General features: G+C 40.8%; 1 non-coding gene across 1 annotated transcript in view; it reads right to left on the bottom strand.

The window, feature by feature from the left end:
• Positions 1–25,653, bottom strand: part of LOC109031423 (leucine-rich repeat, immunoglobulin-like domain-containing kekkon 2 protein) — a 586,167-nt gene that overhangs the window by 38,493 nt on the left and 522,021 nt on the right. Inside the window, exon 4 of the transcript XR_011900278.1 lies at positions 23,844–23,913. This is a non-coding gene — a transcript (leucine-rich repeat, immunoglobulin-like domain-containing kekkon 2 protein). The remainder of the gene's footprint in view (positions 1–23,843; positions 23,914–25,653) is intronic.

The following is a 25,653-nucleotide window of genomic DNA, read 5'->3' as shown; positions in this document are numbered from 1 at the left end:
GAGGAAGGGATCACCGGCCCCCCGGTGAAAAGGAGACCGTTCCCTCTGTAATTGCTACTCTCAGCAGTCGGTGAGCCATCACAGCCGACTTCCCATTCCCTTTAAACGACATCCCCATTTCCGAGCAGAAGCCAACTGCCGTGTGCCTTAGAACTATGCCGAGCGATGCGTTACATATTCATGCCGCTATGGGTGACCATCCACCCCTGGATTCGAGAAATTACAATCTGGGCGGTATCCTTATTTCTGAGTTTGATGTCAATCAAGGTTAAGGAGAACCCTCTGCCCCTTTACACACACAAAAAAAAAAAAAAAAAAAAAAAAAAACACTGAAAACACTGAAAAAAAAAGAAGAAACTCAAGCCAAGGAAGTCGTGCTTACACGCTATAAAGAGGCACAGTCCGCATTCCGGGCTGCGGGCTCAGCGGCCGAAGGTTTCGGGCGTAGCACCCGAAGAAGTTGAAGTTGTGGCTCCAGCACCCGGAATTTTCGGCCTGAGTCCGGAACGGACGGTATGTAAAGAAAAAAAAAACTGAAATCACGATTTTCACGTCAAGGGAATGTTTGTGAGTGACATTTGAATACAATTGCACCCTTTTAGTTCAAATTTTGAAGTAAAGACACAATTTATGACATTTAACATTCCTCAGCCTATGCAAATAGCGTGTAGAACTTCAAAGTTAAAGTACGCATGGAAATATATATACTTAATAGTACATTCGTACACTCTGTTATCACAATGGGGATCTGAGAGTTTAGTTTTATTGTGTTGATTTTAAATTTTGGATTTTCGTCTCCAAGTTGATAAAGGGAAGAAGACCACTTACAAGCGTCCCATGTAATTTGTATGATTTTTTGCCCTAGTTTGCCCATTTTCTCGCGTGAATTTTTTGGTAAAAGAAGTTTACAGAGATAAGTAGAGGCACCCAAATTTAAGGTAAGTATCAAGTAGTTAAATAGATCGAGAAAAACGTTGCGGCCAGATGACTTTTTGCTGCGGTTTCTTTACTTACAAAGTCTCCTGCGGTCAATGGGGCAAATGATACTGTTTGAGCCTTTACGATCAAATGTGCAGCCTGCTGTATTTCTGGGAGAGGTCAATAAAGACTTGCTGCAAGATGGCTGCTCCGTTGTACAAGTCGAACCACTTCAATAGTATTGATTCGCCCAGGGACGAATCTTTGTTTTGGATCCGTTCCAAATTCTCAATGGCTATCAACTTTTATCGCACCCCAATTCCTGAGATCGGGCGAACGTGCTTCAGAATTAATGAAGTGGTAAGGAATCGTCAGCCGATAGAAGGCTAAACTCCTGTTTACTCTCGTAGCTACGTCTACGCATTAAGTTATTAAAGGCATAGACGTTCACAGCGGTTGATTCAAAAAAAGAAATTCCTACTCCTTGAAATATCTAGAGAATCATGATTGCAAAAGGTATCGTACAGTTATCCTGAATCAACTCCATTCATTACAGGTCATTCCAAAGTATCCTCAGTTAACGGGTTCATTGCGGATGATCATAATTCGTCGCCTACCTGACATAAGGGCGTATAACTGCACTCTGCAATGAACCCTGTCTTCCACACATTTCAATGCTTTTCCGAGCTCATCTCAATCTGTACTTACGCCGTCGTGTCAGCCAAGCGACGAATTTATCCCTAACAATTTAAAGTTGAACTTATCCCTAACACCTGAAGTGCCATCGCGCGGCATGGTGCTCAGGGATTTTTAAGAACTCATCCTTCTCCTCCCGGAAAACGTAACACAATTCAATGTTGCAAATTTTCCCTCGCAAATTGCATTTTTATCAGGAGAATTTCGGGCATTTCTGACCGAAAATTTCACTGATTATTCTTAAAATCTCATGCCAAAATCCGTCAAATTTCAGACAAATATTTCATACGAGTATTTTTGTAAAAAATTAAATGGTTTGAGTCAATTTTACAATCTTAGAATTGAGTTGCGTTTCTTCGTCGTCCGAGAAACGACGAAATTTCCTAAAATTCGGATATCATCAATCAATTAATCCACGATCGAACCGTTTTCTAAATTGCTGTGAATCCACCTAAAAAACTACAACCATGATCAGAGGTATGGTAGATATGAATTTTTTTCCCAGCATCGGAATAATTATTGATAGGCAAAGCAATGGTTTTAGAGGACCCAAGGAAAATAGGGCGATCCTATTGGTGGAAGCAAATGACCGGTTCCGATCCGCGCAGAACGGCAGCCGCGGAGGAACATCGACTATCGTGCGATGTGGTAGAGTATCTCAGTATTTGAAGGCGTTTTGAAATCACAAACTGTGCACCAGTAAGAGCAAAACCTCCGGCGCTCACGTTGTGGTTTTATACGGAGGTCTTCAGTCGGTCGATTATTTAAACTGATAGACAAAACGATATACAAGGCCCAGAGAAATTAGGGCGAGCCTATTGGTGCAAATAAATGTTTGCAATGGACAAAGGAAGTAAATACTAGACTAAATAACGGCAATCAACAAGAGACCCCACAAATAGTCCATCATTTTCCCTCTTACTCTATAAGAACTACTCGTTTCAACCAATAAGATCGCTCCAAACTCCTCATGTCATCTCTGCGTATAGCTTCTTCTCTGTGTATCGCTTTGTATATCATTTTCAATTATTAGCCCGCTGGCTGGTGCGACAACTTTTATAGCTGGCACCGAAAATAGCCAGGAGTAAAATTGGAGTCGTGATACTTTAATGGAGATGTTGCATGTGTGAGGAATTTGCGATTTGACTCTTGATTCTTATGTAAAAGTTCGCGAGAAACACGATGGTGCTACTGGTTTTCTCTGAAATCAACTCACAAGCTCAAAAAAAGCTCTCAAGTTGAGGCCAAAATGGAGGAGATATCCCACCCTACCCTGAGAGTCCACGTCTACATCAAGACAAACTCTCCATGCAAAGATAGGGAGCAAATACATTGACAGGGTTGCCACTTTAGTTAGGGACTCCAGAACTGAAAACACGGCATCACTGCTATTGTATTTGCTCCCTATCTTCGCATGGAGAGTTTGTCTTGATGTAGATTGTAGAGGTGGACTCTTAGGGTAGGGTCGAATATCCCCTCCATTTTGGCCTCAACTTGAGAGCTTTTTTTGAGCTTGGAAGTTGATTTCAGAGAAAACCAGTAGGACCACCGTGTTTCTTGCGAATTTTTACATAAGAATTAACAGTCAAATCGCAAATTCCTTACACATGCAACATCTCCATTCCGTGTATATGTTTCCCAAAAACCTCAGTTACCTGAACGAAAGCTCGGTCCAATCTTCGGTTACCCTGCGACGAAGCTCTCGAATCCTCCATTTGAACCAGAGCTTTGTCTCCAAGTCTTTTTGACCCGGGAGAAGTTTGCGAGGGAGCCATTTTCGGAATATCGCCGCGAGATTCGTTCGGCCCTCGTACGTTGGGAACTTGACAGGGCGCGGGTGTGGCTGCGGATATGCCGGGGAGTTATCGGGGAAACCGGGTGTTTGTCGATGGATTGGGGCCGCATCCGAGCGGTGTCGATCGCACTTACCGACACCGAGGAGCGCTCCAGCGTGGGTAAATTGAATCTGCAAGTTTTAATTAAAGCGGAACGGGTAAATATGGTGCGAGCAGGTCTGCCGTCCTAGGGAAGAACGATGTACGAACCTTCAGGCGCTGTCATATTTCCTTCGATAGAAAACGGATTTATTGGGAAAATTGTGAATATTTTTCTTCAAAATTTTCAGACAATTTTATACGCAATTTAATCTAAAATATTTGGAAATTTCAAGAAAAAATACGCACGAATGTCGTAAAAAATACATGTTTTATCGAGGGAAATTTGGCAACTCTCGAATGTTCATACGGCGTTTTTCCTTAGCACGACAGAGATGAGGAGCCGCGATTAATTCGCCATATTCCAGCTATCGCGGTTCCCGGTTCCGGCCCCACGCTTTCCTAGAATCCCATGCCAGGACGGAGCGATGCTTCGTGAGAGTGAGAAAGCTCCCGCGGATTGATTATTGAAATTGATAGACAAAGCTATAGACAAAGAAAACATAAGGAGTAGGGAGCGATCCTATTGGTTGAAATCGGTGGTTCCCAGAGTCACATGCCAGGACAAAGCAATGGGTTCGTAAAACTATGAGAGCTCCTACGGGCTGATCATTGAAATTGATACACAAAGCTATAGACAAAGGAGACATAGGAAGTAGGTGGCGATATTATTGTTGAAATGGGTGGTTCCTGTATACTAACAAGGAAAATGATGGACTAACTAGGGTCTCTTGTGGGTTGTCCTTAGTTAGTCTATTATTTACCTCCTTCGTCTATTGCAACCATTTACTGGCACCAATAGGCTCGCCCTAGTTTCCCTGGGTCTTCTACGTCTATCGTTTTGTCTATCGATTTCAATAATCAACGAGCTAAAGTGGCTCATTCGACCTCCAAATAAGACCACAATGTCAGCGCCACGCCGGTAATACTGCTCAAACTGGTTCACAGTTCGTGATTTCGAAACGCCTTCAAATACTGAGATACCTTACCGCATCACACGAGAGTCGAAATAGTTGTTTCTTTGCGCCTTCCGTTTTGCGCAGATCGGTACCGGTGACAGGTTGTCCATTGCAACCATTTGCTTCCACCAATAAGATCGACTTATTTTCGCCGGGTCTGCTATGTCTATCGCTTTGTCTATCAATTTCATTAATCATTCCGCTGAGGTACGGTTGAGTTAGCCGAAAAAGAGGTTAGATCAGCTAGGTCCCTGATCGTTGCCTTCCCACTTCATGCTGATGCAAAAACTCTTATGGAGTCAATATCAACCAAAAGTATAGTTGGGATTCTATTTGTTTGTTTTTTGTTTTTTTTTTTGTTTTTTTTTTTTTTTTAAATTGGTCTGGTAGAACGCTTAAACGAACTATGACAAAAAATATAAATTTAAATTGTTTAAATGGGAAAATTTGCAACTTTACCATGTAATATAAAAAAAACTTGGGTCATATTTTGAAAATCTGAACAAAGCGGGCTCATCTATAGACAATTGCTCTTCGATAGCCGCAAAAATCATGAAAATCGGCCCTATAGAACGCTAGAACTAAGCGTTACCAGTTATGCAAAATTAGGAGGCCTTGGAGCTTATAGTATAGATGCCTAAAAATATACACGCTCTGAAATAGATGAAGCAAAAAGAGGATGCCTGGGGGCGCGTCAGGATCGTTCCGCGAGTTGGTTCCACGAAGGATCTCTGTCTGAGAGGGCAACCACGGCGAGTAAGTAAGTAGCCGTCATCGGTGGGTTTGCTCATGCAAACTCGTCGTGTTGAAAGCGTGAAAGAGCAGCGCGGTTCGCCGAGTTTATTTCGCGTGAGACGCCCGACAGATGCGCTGGAAATCCGGGCCAGTGGCGTGGCGTGCTTTGCGATTTATCGATTGTTGTGCCATTTAAACCTATGGAAAAGGATCGATAATCAGGGTGTTCGCAGCGAACACCTTAGTAATCGATCCTTTTCCATAGGTTTAAATGGCCGATCAATCAATATATCGCAAAGCACGCCACGCCACTGATCCGGGCCCGATTTCAAAATGCCCTGTCTCTTCATTCACTCCCACCCCGTGCTCCCGACCCCCAACCAACCCCCCTCAGACCCCTGGCCCCCCAGACCCTTCACAACCTCCCCCCCCCCCCCATCACCACCACCGCTACCGCCACCGATAACGTGGTTAGGAGGTCGACATTTACGCCAAACGAACACCCAGAGCCTGTAGATCTCTATATATCAGCGTTGTCCCGTCACACCAAGTGCCGAAGAAGAAAGGAGGACGGAAAGAAAACCAACGGAATATCTCCTCAACCCCCTTTTAATATCGGATATTCGTAGGTATACCGATGAGAAAAATTCGGAAATTCGCACCTCAGCGGTCTGATCGTTGGAATTAATAGACAAAGGGATAAAGAAAGAAGACATACACATTATGGAGCGATCTCATCGGTTGAAATGGGTGGTTCCCGTTGACTAACCATAGCTTTTGTCTACCCAAAATTGTCTGAAAATGATAGGAAAAAATATTCACCGTTTTCTCAGTAAATTCGGTTTTTAGCGAAGGAAACTTGGTAACGTCTGAAGGCTCATGCGGCGTTTTTCCTTAGCACGGCAGTATACCTACTGAAAACGTACCTAGTCTGCGTTAAGAGTTCAGTATAGACGCTTAGGGAATTCGGGATTCTTGCTGTAATGATAAGGAACACGCAAACGACCCCACTCACCGTTTAGCATTCCGAATTCCGATTCGCAATAAAAAAGAGAATCCCTTTAATCAGACTTCCGAATCCCTCCTGAACAATACGCCAAAGTAATAAATAATTCAGCCTAAGAGTCCCAGAAGTTGGAAGTTCCGCGGAGTGCGTAAACATAACTTCCCGAAAGTTCGCGCCAGACGGAGACAGTGGCGCGGCGCAAATCATCGACTCTCGATATCGTCTCCTTTGAAGCTGTCGTGAAGAATCGATTATCGAGGTGTATCCTGATAATCGATTATTCTATATAGGTTTAAATAGAAGATCGGTTGATTTGTCGCAAAGCGCGACACGCTACTGAGACCTGGAGTCGATGAATTTCTCTCCGACCGAACCTCCTCGGAGTTTCCGCGACACGACAAAACGCGATCAGTTTTAATACGATTTCCCCCTTCATATTTCCAACTTCGCGGAGTTTGTCTATTTTTTAAAGATTGAAGTCTTTATCGTCTGAATCCCCCCCTCCTCCTCCTTCCGCGTGCTCGCTTTCTCGGCTACCTTTGTCCCTCCTTTGACGCGAACGGAGAGTACCCTCATAATCTCATTAAAATCGCTTTAAAATTTCCATATTGCCTTAATTTATTTTCTTTGGGGCGTAATTAACTTTTTTCGAGCGGAGTCTTTAGGGAAAAATTACGGTGAGTCGCCCCGGGAGTTGAGTTTCTCCGAGTTATTGTGCCTCCTCGCCAAGTCATTATTAACTCAGCTATGAAAGGGTTTCCCGATCACAATAGACTCTTCCAGACCTACGTCGAGGAGAACTATCGATCTATTGCCATTGATAGATTTGATAGAGACGGTAATTTTGTCTGGATCTAATTCGATAAATGCAATTCTCATTCCAATTAAGGGGTATAATATAATATAACATGACGTAATCGTTATAAATTTAATATTAAGTACAAACCGATTGCGGTGAACGCACAGGTCGTAAGACGGGATGTTGGAGTTTTTTTTAGCCAACGTGCATAAAAAATTCAGCTTAAAGCTGAATTCTCATTAGAGAGGGAAAAAGCTCACAAAATGTAAAAAAAAATGCTCAAAATGTAATGAGATTTCAGTTTTAAGCTGAATTTTTTACGCACGTTGGCTCAAAAAACTCCAACATCCCGTCTTAATATTAAGTCGTAAAATAATCATTTAAACTGCGATAGTAATAAATTGATTAAGGTCAAGAAAGCTACTTGAGACTGCTGACCTCATAAGAAGATTATGCGGGAGGCAAAAAATGTTTATTTCAGCATTGGTTTGTTTGAGTGTTTATTTTGAAAAAGATTCATCCCTGCTCATGAGAAAAAGTTTGGAAACATGTATACAAACATTGAGATGAATAGAAGGGTATCTTTGCGAATACACTTATTAATTTGATTATGAAATGAAGCCTGGCGCAGCAGTTGTGGATGCTGTATTCTTCATGCATTTTATTTCTTCATACGCTATAGAGAAGCTTTTGCATGTATTAAATTGAGACTCCTGAAAAATGTCAAGTCATTCAGCTAAAATTAGAGAAAAGAGGGAGAATTTGACGTAACCTTCCGCATCTCAATAGTGAGTGAAAGCTTTTTACATTTGTAAAGGTTTTAAACAAGTTTCCGCTTCTCGTTAGGATGTACCAAATTCTCGCTTTTCAACTTTTAAAACGATTTGGAGAAGCACCTCTTTTGTCAGAAATGAAAGTCATCATACTGACATAACCCGCTCATCGACATTTGAGCTTGACTTATAATAATGAGCCCGTTTACGTTTTGAATTCTGAAGACGTTTTCATTCGAAACCTTTTACATCCCGAAACATCTCTCGGTTGCGGAGAAGTGCTTGTATACGCTTTGAACTCATTTAGGAGTAGGATTAAACCCTTTTTGCTCACGGTTCATTTGCTAAATGAATCATCTCAAGAGGATATTGCAGATAAAAAAGAAAAAAATCCGAGAAAAGCCAATTATGAAGTTAAAGTACGCGCAGTAAACTTCTATGTAATTAAGAGGGAACAGTAAACAGACTTTAGAGATAAAGTCTTTGCTTCTGAAAGTAAAAGCGCACAACTTCGAATTCGTGAAGAGGAGGAATCAAATAGAAAAGAATGAAGATAAAGTTGCTGCAACAGGAAAAAAATGCCATACATCAAAGCTCGAATACAAAAAGAAACTTTAATTCACCAAAGTAGTAAACTTTGAACATAACTTCACGATTCAAAATATCCTACAGACTATACGCAAAATTGGTTCTTTCTTGGACGATTTAATTTTATTTACGAAACAAATTGGAATTTGCAATTTTATTCGACTTATTCTGTTGCTTAGCATGTCCTGAATGAAATAAGCTGTAACATCCTAGCATGGAAGACGGCTAAACGGCTCTACTCAAATTGATTTTTCATTATTTTCACTTGTAATTAGCCCGCTTAAAGGCAAAACGATACATATAAAACGATTCAATGCCGCGCCTTATCAACACGTCTTGTTGATGAAAGAGATGAATATTTTTATAAGGGAAAAAGAACCTTAAGAAAAACTGAAAAACCTAGAAGCCAAGATGAAATCAAGTAGATTGGCATAGAAATAAATCACCAAATTTCCTACCGTTTTCCTCAGGAAAGTCTCCTCCCGTTTTCCTCAGGGAAGTCTCCTCCCGTTTTCTCCAGGAAAATCTCCTCCCGAATTCCTGGGAGGAGATTTTCCTGGGGAAAACGGGAGGAGATTTTCCCGAGGAAAACGGGAGGAGATTTTCCTGAGAAAAACTGGAGGAAGAAATCCCTTCCCCATCCCGCCTAACAGGATATCCCGTTTTTGGATCAGGAAAAATCAGAAACGCGACGCAGGGGGACGCGGATAATTTTCCGGAGCTACATTTTTCGCGACGCGCCGGCAGGTACCACGCCCCTCCCGAGAGGCCCCCTTCCCGAGAGGCCCCCCCCAGGGCCAGCCGTCTGCCCGCAATTTCGGTCTGAATTCAACTTTATATATTCAGATAGATACATCCTGATAAAGATAAAAAAAGATTTAAGCTAGAGATGACAACGCCGAGAAAGGCGGCGAAAATAGGGGCTGGTCGAAGCACCGGCCGAATACCAAGACATCAGTCCATGAAAATTACGGAATAGTGCATTACAAGTGTTCCAGCATCATAAGTCCGCATTAAATGCATAATACAGCGTCGGGACAGAAACGAGAGTGCCAAATTTCGCTACGAAAACACGGAGTTCCTATACGGTGAACGGGGGTAATCTTCTGGCTCATCATTCGGCAACACGGGGTGGAATCGTAAAACTGGAGTGTTCACTGCTCCCATCGTCAGGGGTAGTGCTGTTCCAACGATGAGTTAATGTCCACCCCATTCGGTCCTTTATTGTTCCACAAATTGTTGATTGTGGTGTCTCCACGGAATCTACAAAGAGATGCTGTTATGTCCGATATTTGCAACTTCGGATCTTCTTAGATGTTTAGAAGGGCTCAGTACAAGTAGGCACTCGGCCAGGATTTCATTTTGTGAGTGGATCGCTGCCCTCTCTGAATCTCCCCCTTTCCTCTCTCCCCCTTTCCTCTCTCCCCTCTTCTCTCTCCCTATTGCTGCCCTTATCCCTCCCATCAATTTTTTTTTCCCTTGGGTCAAAGAAATGTTAGTTCCTTCGAGTAAAGCCATTGGATTCATTGAAATTAATTTTGAGAGTTCTAAAGACGTACCGTTTTTTCATTCATTTTTGGGAAATGTATAGAGCGTTTAACAATTGAGGGGCGAAAAATATAGGTAGGGTGAAAAATGCAATTTCGATAAAGCTCATACAAACACAGCTGAAAACTAATTATTTGCCTCGTTATTAATCTAAATTTAAATTTTATATTCATACGATCATTTTATTAGTTTTAATTTTTTTCCATTAAATATTAAAATAATTATACCTACTCAAAATTGTTGTTGTTCCCAAGTTTGCATGTGGACTTTGTTCTCACAAAAACTAAAATATCTTTTAAAATGCTATCACACAAGTTTGATCCTTTAAGAAACAGTCTTACCGCCATGAACCCCCGATGAGGATCCGAGGAGTTCCTATAGACAAAGCTTAGAATTGAGAGGAGAAACGATGTTACGTCACCATTACCATAGAAATGAAGTTTTTGACCATGCATCCAACTTATTTTAATCAAACAAACATTTCCAAAAAACCCATAATTTTTTCTGTTATTGTATAAGATAATATTATTTGCTTTCAATTATTACTTACAAATAAAAATCCCGAAGAAATATATCGTCCACTCCAAAAAATGAATACTTTACAAGACGAAATTTGACAATACTCAAGTGTTCAAATGTTGTTCATGCCCAATAAAAGTGCTGACAAAACGGCAGCTCTGCGCGGCAGCTGAACTTGATTCTCTCGATTTTGTGGTGGCCTCACATTTTTTAATATCGCACAAAGGTTAAGCAGTGCTTAAAACGCAGGGAGTTAAGAACCGAAGTTGCCATTTCTCTCCCATACATGCAAAGTCACCGTTTCTATCAGGATAGAAAAACAGATAGCTGTAAAATACACCCATTCGCACAACATTTGCTCCGTCCTTGCTTTTTTACAATATCATAAATTTTTCAATAATAGCCAGTAACCTCCAGCCATGATAGCCAGTAGCCAGTACCATGATTTGAATTAAGATCGCGGGAAATCGTAACAACCATTGCATCTTTGGCTACACAGCATGGTGGGTCAGGGGGAGAGTTGGTTTTTATTTTGTTATTGCCGCTTAACCCCTGCCCCATGACTCCTCTCTTGTGCGCCATGCTTACAACGTAATAAGCTGTGTGTAGCTTACGTCAGTGCTATGTATGAGTGTCTTCTCTTCCTCCCTTCGGCGATTATTGCCCTCCGCTAGGGCTTTATCCCGCTTATATTGTTTACTCCAGACGAGCGTAGAGTGTGGTTTATTGCAGTTCGGAGGACACAGGAACCACATTTCCTTCCGTTCGAGCGATCAGTTAAAACCGGAGTACCTACATTCGGAGAGTACAAACATGTCGAAAAATGGAGCTCAAAGGGCCCAAAAAGGTAGCCAACCTTCTGACACAAAAAATGTCGTTGTCAATCTTCAGATTCCAATATCCAACCAAGATTGCCGAGAGTGTTCATAAATGAGCGTTTTTCCCCAATAATAAGTAAATTAACGCAAAAGCTATGTCAAATGCGTGTTTTACGAACGGTAACAATTGTAAAAATAAAGATAGAAAAAACAACTTAATCTGCCCGAAACATTTACAAAGAAACAACTTAAAACGGGACTAAGGCCGCAAATAATAGAAAGAAACACATAAAATGAAATAAAAAACCCGGGACGTTTCGCGGGGATCACACCCGCATTTTCAACCGGCAAAACAAGAAAATTATAAGAAGGACACTGGGTTTTTTATTTTATTTTATGTGTTTCTTTCTATTATTTGCGGCCTTAGTCCCGTTTTAAGTTGTTTCTTTGTAAAAATATACCTCTCTGAAAAATTTGCACTCATAGGTTGGCTGCCTTTTTAGGCCCTAAAATCTCAATGGTGCACGGTACAGATACAATTGTTTAAATATGCCCAGTTGCGTAAACTCAGCAGAGACACGATGATTACGGAGAAAAGTCAGAAATTTCAACTTTCAGCTCTCAAAGTATGTCCCTGTCTAAGTTCATTTTCATGTGCAATGCGGAGAAGGTGCGATAATAACTGCGGTCAAGTGCGGATGGACTTTCGGAGTACCTAGCCAACGCAATGTTCCGCGCATAGTTTTATGGCCCTTCGCGGCCATCATTCGCGAGGTTTACGATCAATAATTTTGATGGGTCATCTCGTGGTGCCATTTAATTCTCATTTAAAGTGCTTTTCGTTCCACAGCCCCATTCTGCCGTGCCGCGGAAAAACGCCGTATGAAAATTCCATAGTTGCCAAATTTCCCCACATAAAACATATATTTTCGGGAGTAAGTTTAGCATATCTGTCCTTGAAGATTTCAGATATATTAGATTGAATTGTGTACAAAATTAACTGAAAAATTGAAAGATAAATGTTAAACAGTTTCTTTGAAAATTCACATTGTGTCGGAGAAAATTTGGCAACGCCTAAGGGCTCAGAAGGAGTTTTTCCTTAGCATGGCAGCATTCGTGTCACCCGCTAAAAGCTTGGGAGGAATCGACCGGAATAACCATACATCGAATGACGTTCGATATTGAGACTACCCCCTGTATCGATTTTACAATTGGGAAAACTTATTGAAAATTAAGTTGAAAAAAGTGGAACTGGTACCCGGATTTACTTACAATCAGTTTGGAGTATTTTTTTCAACACTGTACATTTTTAACTGTAAGTGTTCCATCAAAAGAGCGTTTTTCTTACGTCCGATTAGAAAAACGCTCCTTTCTTCGAATTTTCATGATTTCAACGACGACGACCGACAAAATACAGAGGTGAGGTCGTAGTTACTCCGGCCCGTACAATAATTGCAACTTCTCTCTCGTCTAGCAATGAAGTCTCGAGTGCGCGAAGTTTATCAATCGCGCACGTATCAAACCTCCCGGTAATCTAATTTTCGGGCGCAACTTTCCAGAAGGAGACGCTCAGCACGTAAACAAGTGTTGCCGCCATTCGCAGCCCCCCCTTCCCTCCTGGTCCAGTCTTATTAGCCGTTCTCCCGACACCATTTTCTCTCCTCCTCTCTAAATTTGAGAAAAAACCCTAGATCGACTCTCCTGCGTATTAGGAGGAGGAAGTGAGTTTGATCAGCACTTTATTTCTTTTCATGAAAATTCGAAAGTTTTATCTAACGAAGATTCATTCCTCTTTAGGCGTTGACTAACATAGCGAATGATAAATGGGCAGGTTTAGGAATCGCCTGAAGATCGAATGCTTGCTCTTCAAACATCGACGTAAAAGGTAGTGGAGACTTCGGGATTTTTTGGCGCTTGGTAACAAATAACACCTAATGGTGGAAATAAGTTGAGGTTTATTTATGGTTGAATCTTACGCAACCCTGATTGGGCCTTAAAAAAAGGGGGGCATATTGAGGTCCAATTATAAATGGACCCCATAAATATTTATGAGGAGTGTCCTCGCTAAAAGACGGGTAACGCTTAAAATAATGCAAAAATTCGTGTTTCCAATAGACTTAATCCCAGAAAAATGAAAATTACTGTGTGTCTTTAAAGGGATATTGGTCACAGGAAATCATCGACGATGTAAGTTACTGGTTTTCAGACTAATTTTCACGGTATTTTGTTCCGTTGTAGGAACAATGAAAAAAAGACTAGTAGAATTTACCATTCTTTCACGCTATATTTCACACAGCTTAAAGGAATGGTAAAATATTATTCAAGTCGATTCTGCCAAAGGAATGGTTAACTGTGTCAGAATTGACTCTAAAACGACGCTGTATAAAATACAGTGTGAAGGAATGGTAAATTCTACCAATCGTTTATTTCAGTGAGTTCAATGCCTCACAAGACCAAATACTTTATCCTAAAAATATTGACCTCCTGCTTTCAACACAAACTAAAATTACAACCGAACTAAGTTAGTCGTTTTCGGCCCTTGTTGGCAACTCTCCTCGTTTTCGGGAGGAAAAGAGGAAGAATAGGAGAGAGGACAAAAAATTTTGTCATGTGATAAGAAATGAAGTCGTAGAACAGAACAATGGTGGAAAGGGACTAATCATAGAATGTTCAAGATTTTTGTCGAGAGACAAAATACAAACTGTAAAGAAATTGAAAGGAGGGCGAAAATTGCTGGAATAACTCAAAACAATTCCATTGCGTCAGCCTCCATGACTCGAAAGGCAGTGTCTTTATCAGCCGAGTCTTGGGGCTAAAGCGCTGTCAAATCAGCCGAAAAGCTAACGAACGGAGCTATCTTATGAATGGAGGGGGAGATATTCTTGTACCAGAACTTTGAAAGATAAAAGATTAAATCTTGCAGTTCAGCTAGGGGTTTACTTCAGATAGTAATTTAATCTATTTCATTTTCTTGTTATTGCCGAGATATTGAATTTAAGAGATGTCCGGAACGGCCGTTTGAAAAAAATGTCGTTAGTATATTTTTCCACTCTCCCATGTATGTTAAAATCATTAAATATTTCTCTTGTGTTGATTTTGATCAATATTAGTACATAAATTATAATTTTCACGATAAATTCACCATCTTAATCATAATTCATACGGGGGCGTAAACCGAAAAGGAAGTAAAAATACTCCAAAACAGGTGGAAAACATTTTTATACAAAACAGAAAACACAAAAGATAGATCATAGCATGAGTATGAACGTTTTTTTGAGCACACAATTTTTCGTTGCAAATTACGATGACTGAATTAAGCGAGCTTATTTCTGCAGTGGCTGTGGTGAGTTTTTTTTTACAGCAAAAGTAGTACACATAAAGCGGAAAAAAATGTCTTCATTTTCTCTTTTCATCTAAATTATTTATTCACTGTTATCTACGAAATGTAGCACGTTGATGTTAAGTATGAACTGATGTAATGGTCCGATTGAAGACTAACTTTGGGGCGCCTTCAACAGTTTTATTGAGCAACCCGGCAAACGAGTATTCAACCTACGGCACGCCGGCCGTCCGTTCAGCCAAATTGTCCAGTTGATTTTTATCGGGCACAGCCATTGAACATTGTTTACACGCGACGGAAATCTTGTTCAGGGGCGCAGATAACTCGATACAATTTCCAGCCCTCCGCCCTCTTCCATTCTCACTCCGGCCCCTGGAGACACTTCATAACCGCTCGATCGTCTTCCACAAGGCAATAGTCTTCCTCAAGCCGGAGAAAATTCCTAAAAATAGTTGAAAATGATAAACATCCTCACGAAAATTTTTACCGGGACCTTGAATAATTCTTTTTTGAAGCGGGTATAAAAGTATATCCTTCATCGCAGCATAAGATTAAACGTTCAGAAGTCAAAATTTTAACATATTTCACATGCAGACATTCGTAAAAAAAATGTTGAGACATATTTATTCTCAATTTCTTGACTTGTTTTCTTTCTATGACTCTAATTAGTTTGGGTGTGATTGTCTTTTGTTTAAATTCCTGTTACGGGATGTTGTAATCTCTGCATCGCTATGACACCACTTTTTTCCCTAGCATTTTCTCACATTCAGAGCCTCGAATACAGACTGTAAAATGTAAATGAAAAAACCTTCGGCGGTCCTTTTTTCCGTTGATTTCTATTCAAATTTCTAGGGCCTTTCATACAAAAAAAATTTACCTTAGTACTATAAAAGCTTATTGACTTTGGACAAAACGCAAACCCTAAATTATGTTCACGAGAGCTCTCGTTACTAGCATCATAACATGTTTCAACTCAAGGGGACACGTCTTCGCCCCTCTGACGTAAGGACGTATCTAAATTCCTACTTGAGCCATGTTTTACATATAAAGCCGTGCTTTCTGGGGCTCATGTGGAAATTGAGATAGAGTCATTGCGTCGGAGGAGCGACGAAGTCACGAGCAAAACTCTGCCAAGGATTCACTCCCGACAGTGGCGCGGCATGAATAATCGATTATCGATATTTCCCCATTTAAAGCTATGATTAAGAATCGATTATTACAATATTCATTGCAAGCACCCTATTTCTCGATTATTTTTCATGGGTTTAGGTGGCAGAGCAATCGATATATCGCAAAGCACGCCACGCCACTGACAGATTCCGCCGAGCTCTCTGGGGCGGGCCCGGGAATAGCCGAATCCGGGGCCAGTAAAAATAAATAAGCACCGAAAAAAACTAAGGCGAGGGATAGTTCGTTGGGGAGGAGTTGTTTAATAAAGTACGAGCATGAGTTGAAGTTGGGGTCCGATCGTAAAGTTGGAGTTAAGTCTGGCTTTCGAGAGCCGGGGACCTTCCTCCGGGAGCAATAAGGATTTAGGGGGCTTCTTCCCGGTAATCAACTTGGTCAAACACCGCCCCGAACGTGAGCAGCCCGAATCTGCTTAACGCTGACAGTCAGAAAGTCTACCTGCATCATTTCTAATTATAACTGGTTGAATACTGATGATATTCAGGCGATTTCTGGAAAAAGGAGTGATTTGTTCGACGTCTATGCATACATCTGTTTCAAGTTTACCTACTGAAAGATCTCTGTTTGAGCTCACAATCGGTTTTTGAATATCTCTTCTTTTCCCCCAGCCTCACTAATTTTAGTCAGAGATTTTCTAACAACTATTACCTAATGATGCGGATACCTTAGAAATCTAAAGAAGGAGATGCAGAAAGAGAGAAAAAGAAAGAAGAAAGAGAGGATTACCCAGAGGATAAACAAGAAGAGAGGAGGGAGAAGACGAATGGGCAGGAGAAAAATAAGAAGAATGAGAAGAAGAAGAAGAAAGGAAATAGGAAGAGGAGAAAGAGGAGGAAGAAAAAAGTAGAAGTAGTAGTAGGATCATGATCAGTCAATTTTTTAGGGGTGCCTCAAAATCAGAGGCAAAGAAAGATTAATTATATGAAAAAATACAAAGAAGAAAAGGAAGAAGTGAAGAGCTAAGTTGGGGAAAAGAAAGGCCTAAACAATATGCCCCGGTTACGCTTCTATGTTGCGTCAGATCTTTAAAAGCCTTTGCCTCCTTTCCACAAAGAACCCTGAGAACCCCTGAAACCTTGAGAACGACTTTCAGATTCTTGTTTCAGTGTTCGGCTCAAGAAACCGGGCAACAATGAAGTCAGCGTCTCTCAAAAGGCACTTCATTGGCTGCAACTCCATGCTGAGGTCAAGACTCGAGAGTTAATGCAACTTAGCTTGGAGCCTCAAAAGCTGCTTAAATCGACTTAGCGCATGGAATCGTAGAGATCAAAATACTTGAAAGACAGTCCTAAGGATACCCCATCCGCAGCTAAACTATTACAAGAAGGGGCGAAACAAGAATGATACGAACTCCTACGTAACAGAGACAAGAGTTTTCAGACTTAAAGTTTGAAATCTAAAGGTAAGAAATAGGCAATAAAGCTTTGTGAAAATAAAAAACCGAGAAGGCAAAAAAAGTTAGATTAATTTATGCAGAATCGTTCCTTTTTTAGTGCCTGCCGGATAAAAGTATCAAATATATTTGAAACCCTTAAGATGTTGAACCTTGTTCACCTAGGCATTCTCAGCCACACGTATTTGCAATCATTATCGTCATTAGCGAAGTTATTATGGGCAAGTAATTTTGCCATTTGCGAAATTCCCATGACAATTGAACCTGCCGATGGCAACCTGCCTTTCAACGTTTAATATAATATTTAAGAAAGGCAGTAATTGATAATGGGCATTATTCGTTTCCAAAATCACGAAGTTTTAATTCACTACAATGACTCAATTTTTTTACAAGAATATAACTACGCATTTTTTATCACAATTTGCACTCGATGCAATTTCTTGTATGGATTTCCCGTTTTCCCCTTAAAGGCCTCAGTAAAAACAACCTCTCCTCCCTCCCAAGATAGTCATCATGCGGTTTCGGATCAATTGAACCGCTTCACGCAGAAACGACCCAAGCCACATCAGCTATTTCCAAATTTAACTGCGCAGTTTAATTTTTTACATTAAAACGGTTGTGCGGATTTTTGTGCTTTCAGTGTAACTTCTGCCTAGTACGAGGCGCAAAGCCATCAAAATTTTCAAAGGAATCTGCACGAACGTTCTCTTGTGTAAAAATACAATTGCCCGGTCAAATTTGGCAATAGCTGATGTGGCTTGGTTCCTTTCTGCTAAACGCAGTTGAATCAGTGTTTTCTCTTACACGGAGAGAGATAACCTCGTTTATACTTACTGAACAGCAGTGGCGTGGCATGCTTTGCGATATATCGATTGATCTGCCATTTAAACCCATGGAATAGGATCGATAAACAGGGTATTCGTTACGGACACCTTAATCGACTCTTGATAGCTGATGTGGCTTGGTTCCTTTTTGCTTAACGCGATCCAATTTTTCTCGAAGTATTCATGGAAAACTGACGAGTGACAACTGACTCCACACGCCGACAACGCCGGTGGAAGGACGGCTTTGGCGCAGTTTTTGACGCAAGATCGGGGGTAAAATATGCCAGGTTTTGGATAGCCTCCCCCCCCCCCCCCCCGACGGGGTCTACATCGTAAGTCACCAGCGCGACCAACCCCGCGTCCGGGGCCCGAGGGCCGCTGTCGCTGTTTGTAGAAGCTTTATTAGGCTCTGCCGGGGACTCTTTCCCCCGCCCGTGAAAAAAAGACATTACAATATATCTAGTTCCCTTTTGTCTCTCGTGTCTATTTCCGACTGTCAACAAATTCCTGGCGGCCTCCTTTTCCCTGTTTCATCAGCCGGGAGCTCCGCTTTTTTTTCGGGACGAATCAAGTAGCGACGTGTTCAGCTGTCCGTGATTCAGCGAGGCCCCGTTGCCGAATTTTGACCAAAGCCACTAGAAAAAACTTTGAAGGTTATCGCGGATACAGAACCATGCTACCGTGCTAAGAAAAACGCCGTATGAACCTTCAGGCGTTGCCAAATTTCCATTTATAAAACACGAATTTTCTGGTAGACTTATGGATATTTTTCTTTCAATTTTTCAGATAATATTGTTTACAGTTTCATCTAAGTTTTTTTTAAAATTTCAAGGAAAAATATTCATAACTTACCTCAAAAATCAACATTTTATTGAGGGAAATTTGGCAACTCTCGAATGTTCATGCGGCGTTCTTCCTTAGCACGGCAGCATGGTACCATGGTCGTATTTTAAGAAGCTTATTTTCTTGTGAGTCCTCATAGACTGCGGACTGATTGTTGAAATTGATAGACAAAGCGACAAGAAGGCAACATCTTATATCATAGAGCAGAGCATTGCGGGTTCACAGCTCGCACGTTAACGCGCCTTCGATTTTGCAGACGCAACACAGGCATCCATCAAGAACGAATAGTTGTAGCCGCGCCGTCATCGGCGCGCGTTCGGACTAGTAGTATAAACTTGGACCTAAGGATTATTATAATAGCTTGTATGAATCAGCACAGTAAACTGTAAACAGAACTTGAACATGAGGATATGTCTTACTTGTTATGTCAGAACGATCGCAACTGACAAGTCGATTATCAGCAACAGGATTTTTAGAATATCGGAAGAATTAGGTAACCACTACATTAGTCCCTTAAATGCACACTGTGATTAAGAGAGGTTTAAAGAAACGAGTATGATGTTATAAAAAAGGCAACGTTTACAAATGCCAAGAAAAGTTCGACAGTGCGGTTGTACAAATGGACCTTATTAGAGATTATATTTCCCTTCTTCAATACATACAATTTATTTAAAAAAATGTGTGGTTTTCATTAATTTTGGAAGAGATGTTTACGATCTTAAAGTTTCCAAAACTGGCAATATTGTTCTGTGAGTCATAATTGCTGCGCTGGCAAATTTGCATCTTCTCTTGTAAGGATTTCTTTCCAAAGCTTCAATATACCGTTCAACTTTACCGGTAGCTCATAAAGAATATTCTTTTGATAATGTTTCTTTCGAGGCTAGTTTACACCTCATTTTGTGACAATATGTAATAAACATACGGACCATGGGTTCTCCTTAGAGGAAAAAAGGTGGTTGAAGAGCGACCATGAATATGATCCTGAAGGTGCACTTTGTGAGTGCCTGGAAACAATGGAGATGTTGCATGTGTGAAGAATTTGCGATTTGACTATTGATTCTTATGTAAAAGTTCGCGAGAAACACGATGGTGCCACTGGTTCTCTCTGAAATCAACTCCGAAGCTCATAAAAAGCTCTCAAGTTGAGGCCAAAATGGAGGGGATATCCCACGCTATCCTGAGAGTCCACGTCTACATCAAGACAAATTCTCCATGCGAAGATAGGGAGCAAATACATTGACAGGGCTGCCGCTTTATTTGGGGACTCTAAAACTGAAAACACGGCAACCCTGCTAATGTATTTGCTCCCTATCTTCGCATGGAGAGTTTGTCTTGATATAGACGTGGACTCTCAGGATAGCGTGGGATATCCCCTCCATTTTGGCCTCAACTTGAGAGCTTTTTTTGTGCTTGGGAATTGATTTCAGAGAAAAGCAGTGGCACCATCGTGTTTCTCGCGAACTTCTACAAGAGAATCAACAGTCAAATCGCAAATTCCTCACACATGCAACATCTCCATTGAAAAATGTTCAGTACATGGATTCAACGAACACCTCTGAAGAGAGGCTTTAGTTTCTCTTTGTGGTGCGTCTGATTCAATCTGAGTATAATCAATACAGATTCATTTCAAACATAGAATTTTGCAATTCGAGCTTTACAAAAAACAAAAGGGAGACATCCCCGCGTCGCAGATTAAAAGATCCAAGTTTGAAGGCAAAAAGAGGACAATCCGGATGGAGAAACTTCCACGAGGAGTTTCTAGACTAGACGTTGGAATCTTATTTAACTTTTTATATTCAAGCAGCAAGCAGCCTGCTGGAAGTGCACGCAATCAGAAACGCCATCAAGAAAAAAGCGTTCGACAACTTACGTGATTGAATTTCCGCAGGAATTACGTCTCGAAAAAGTTCGGCTATACGGGAGAGCGCGATGGATGATGAGCAAACGCCGAGGTAGGTCGCGGTAATTTGTTTCTCATTTTCCAGCCTTCTCTTTTGATTTACACGTCTTCGACTGCTTCTTTTTCATCTATGGCTGTGTTAAAGATGACAATTTGAACCAGAAGTTACTTTAGTTCTTAATTGACTCTGATCAATTGATTTAAAATGAAACAGGGTGGACATAGTTACGAAATTCAGCAGTCGATGTCATTATTCAAAGTCTCAAATCCAATACAATATCCAAGCCAGTTGGGAGAGGAATTTGTATCATTTCGCAATTGTATTATATGCGCGCGCACACTTGTTTTGTCTCTATTCTCTCATTCTTCAGAGAGGAAGTATGCAATCGTGAAGTGTTCACTGTGAAAAAAACACATTGGATCTAGAGTCCAGACTCTTGAAAACATTGACAAGAAAAAATACTCTTGATTCAATCAGATTTAAGCTTAAATCAAAAGGAAACTCGCTCAAAATAAGAGGCTGGGTTCTTGATTTAAGCTTAAATCTGATTGAATCAAGAGTATTTCTTCTTGCCGATGTTTTTAAGAGTCTGGACTCTAGATTCAATGTGTTTTTTTCCAGTGTTGCATTCGATTGGTCATAGCGAATGGTAATTTCCGAGTTACCTTACTTGCAACTTTGGTGCAGGTTTAATGTCACAATATTAAATCTCACTGATGATATTCAAATATTTTATTTAACTGTATCTTTGTTAACTTTAATTTAATATTAAATTTAAGTATAATCGGAATCAACATCGAAGGCTAAAGTGCGAAACCACGTATCTGCTCCATCGCGGTGTTTCAAAATCTCCGCTTATATTTAAGTTTTTTCGATGAGGAACAGGCCAACTTTTCCGAGAAAAAAATAAAGTATGATTGAAAGTCCACCACGTCCGAAACGGATATACGTGGTCTCGCGACTTAGCCATCGATTCAACTTATAAGTGAGGGAATAGGCTTGATGAGATTTTATGGCATACTTCATTGTATTTTTAATCTTTGATTTACGATAGTATCAATTCTTCCTTATTATAACACTTTAAAAGCTAGGATTTTGACCTCCAAATGACAACTCCGCACATAAAACCCGGTAAAATGCGCCCTTGCGCAAGGTTCGGACTCGTAAAAAACCGAAAAACCCCGGGTGAGTTTCGTAAGGAGGGAAATCTTCGATTATTTTAAGTGAGCTGTTGTGCTCCGGAGCTCAGGGTGAAATACATTTACGCGGGGAACGAAAGCGCCACGGATGCATAAATAACCAACTTCTGGGCCGGAAAATAGTCGAAACGGTCTCCTTGTTGACGATAAAATGCCTTTAGAGTCAATTTCTCCGGAAATCGAACTTAACTCTGAGGGGAGCCCGAACGACCAGTTACACCTCTCACGCAAAAAATGGTAGCGCGCGTTGAGGAGGAGAATTCGCTGTCAAAGGTGTGCTGCTTGTGCTGCCGTGCTAAGGAAGAACGCCGTATGAACATTCGAGAGTTGCCAAATTTCCTTCGATAAAATGTTCAATTTTGAGGAAAGTTAAGGATATTTTTCCTTGAAATTTTCAGGAACTTTAGGTTAAATTGGGATCAAAATCATATCTGAAAAATTGGAAAGAAATATTCACAAGTTTACCAGGAAATTCGTGTTTTATCAAAGTAAATTTGGCAACGCCTAGAGGTTCATGCTGCTTTTTTCCTTAGCACGGCAGTGTGTTGCTTATGGAAGAACGTCGCATAAGTCATTAGGCGTTGACGAGTTTTCTTTCGATAAATCACGAATTTTTAGGAAAATTTGTGAAGATATTTCTTCCGATTTTTCAGAGGATTTCGTTCTTCGTTCGATCTAAAAAGTTTGAAGATTTCAAAGAAAAATAGTCATGACTTTTTTGTCGTGTTTTTCACCAACCAGTTCAAGGTTGAGACTCCAACCGGGGTATGTTATCCGTCCCAGACGCGGGACGTAAACAAAGTTAGATAACACCATCGGATAAATTACCACTTCCTCAGTTACCTAAGTCGAATTACTGTTGACTCAATGCATGAAAAATATTGTTTTAATACAGCTGAAGCTAAATTTCATTACGTGACTTTAAAGATGGGCATTGACCCCCGGAAGTAAATTTTGCTATTTAGGAAGCTGTCGGTTCGAAGTCTCCATGAGCATTTTGTTTCTAATCTCTAAGCTCGACCGATAAACTACAAGTTCAATCGGTTGTTCACCTCGGTGACCGAGCCTCGTGAAAGTTCTCGACCAGAATGATTCGGGGTGGAAATCAAAGTGAAAGCCAAACACCGGGCCGCTTCATCAGAATGCTGTTTACCCTGATTTAAGGGCGCAAAACTCGGGGCAGACAATCGGGGCCGAAACTAATCGCGGTGAATTAAATCGGGAGGAATGGAAGTCGGAGAGACAAGCCTCGAACGGAACCGTGATTTTCTCGGGTCAGGGCAGATTTTAAAATTACTTGGCGGGGCGTTTCCTCCACCCTGGCCCGAGCTGAGGACTTCTAATTGAATAATTTATTGGCGAAGAAAAGTTGGGAGTCGACGTGGAAATCAGAGCATCCCATCGTCTGCCGATGATCAGTAAAAACTTGAGGAGACGTAATGATATCGAGGACTTTTCGGAAAATATTCGAGAAATTTTAAAAGCACCCTAGTCGCACTGATGACTTTTGACGAGTGGAGATATGTTTGATGCTTCGCAGCCCGTGACAAGACATATAATAATAACAACTTAAACGCAACGTCTGAAGGCTCATAAGGGGTGCTTCTCCAGCGCGGCAGTATTGCCATATGATCATTGACTATATTGATCAATAACATATATTCATGACCATTTTGACCATTTCAACCAGTGAAATTTTGTGATTAGTATTGCAAATAGCAAATAATTCTTTTCGTGAGAAATTTTGTTCGTTGTAACAAACAATAAACACTAATGTCTTATCGTGGATGAATCCTGAAATTTTCGATACGTCAAATGTGTTGTGCATGCGGGAGCATAATTTATGATGAATTCATTCTTACCTATGTGATAGTCAACAACTATTAGTAGTAGACGGCAATATGTTTCCTGTCAACGGTAATTTGCCGGCATCTGAAACAGGAGTACAATATCCGATTATAGGATTTTGAAAAGTAGAGCCAGATTCACACATTTGACTTTCCATGAAGCCTAAGAATTTTTTTGAAAGAACTTGAAAATATGAGACGTTTCATGAAGGAGAAAGATGGAAGTAAGATTCTGACGTTGGAATCAAAATATTACCGGTTAATCTTACCATCAAAATCCTTCACTTCAAAACAAACAATTAAATGATTGAATATTAAAAATATTTCGTCTCACAACGTCCTCTATTTTTTAACCTGAAGCTCTCTTTAGCTCCTCTTTAACCTGAAGCGCGCAATTGAACCTCTATCGTGAGAGGAGTGTGTCAAGGCCGCTGGAAAAAATCATGAATAAAATTACAAAATTAGAGGTGTTCTAAAATATGGACTCCTAATCATTAAGTAGTCTCAACCAAAACCATTGGTATACTTTTACAGTTCAATAATAAGTTTTCTAACATTGGCAAAATTATCTTTCAATGGCGAAAACACCACTATCTTCAGGGTATGGTTAATATTGATTGTGAGTTAATATGTAACACACTAATTTGGTCATTTTAATCGCAGTTCCACCTTCTCATGCATTGCCCGCTTCACAACGCGCAAATTCCAATAGCATGATGACCGGTACAGTCTTCATCGTTTTAAAAAATTCCGGTACGGTTATTTTGGTTTTCTCGATTCTCACCATTTTCAAACCGCAGTTTCCGAATTACTGAACACTACAAAAACACCGGAGTCTGCGTGTCTCGACACCATCCGATCTGGCGTCATAGAGGAGACGCAGGAGTCGAATCCGCCGAGAAGCAATGGTCACGACGATAGTCCGATAAGGGGAGTAATACAATGGTCGGAGGTGGGGAGAGGGGGTTAAAAGTTTAAAAGCGCTCTGCTAATAGACAGAGAAAAAAGACAAAGTAAGATTAATCGTGCGCCCGTCTGCGAAGAAAGCTTCGGGGCACTGGCACCCGAAAAAGAATCGGGGTGGGGGGCGGAAGGGAGGGTCCATCGGGGGACGGATCACGCTACTTTGACAAATGGCCCCAGACATCATGACCGGAGACAAATAGAGGCCCTCCTCAAGCCTCTTGGCGACAGGTAGAAACTTTTACTTGCGGAGTTCCTCCTCCTGGTGCCATCCTTGGAAGTTATCTTCGTTTCCGTTTTGGCGGCTCAGCAACGCGCTGTAAAATCCGTATGAAAAGTAACACTAAATAAACGGGTTTTGCTACAGCCCAGACAACAATTTTAAGCCGATTGAAGTGAACAAACACTGGAAAAAAACACATTGGATCTAGAGTCCAGACTCTTGAAAACATTGACAAGAAAAAATACTCTTGATTCAATCAGTTTTAAGTTTAAATCAAAGGGAAATCCGCTCAAATTAAGAGGCTTGGTTCTTGATTTAAGCAAAAATCCGATTAAATCAAGAGTATTTTTTCTTGTCGATGTTTTCAAGAGTCTGGACTCTAGATCCAATGTGTTTTTTTCCAGTGAACACGTGATTCAGTACAATATTGTTTTGGATTAGGAAAATGATTGCAAATCAGCAAATTGATTTGAACTGACGGAGTTCTCTAGCATCAACCGATGGGAAGTTTAGAAATCAACTCCTGAACGTGATATTCACAAGTCCCCTAAACGCAGATCAAATGGAAGCTCAATTGTGCAAATGACATCATTTGAAGTTTTGCCATTTAACCAATGTTGATAGAAAACACTTATTTCT

This window comes from Bemisia tabaci, chromosome 7 (genome assembly GCF_918797505.1).
Source record: "Bemisia tabaci chromosome 7, PGI_BMITA_v3".
In the NCBI taxonomy this organism is placed as follows: Eukaryota; Metazoa; Arthropoda; class Insecta; order Hemiptera; family Aleyrodidae; genus Bemisia; species Bemisia tabaci.
This window is presented reverse-complemented; position numbering and strand designations above follow the sequence as displayed.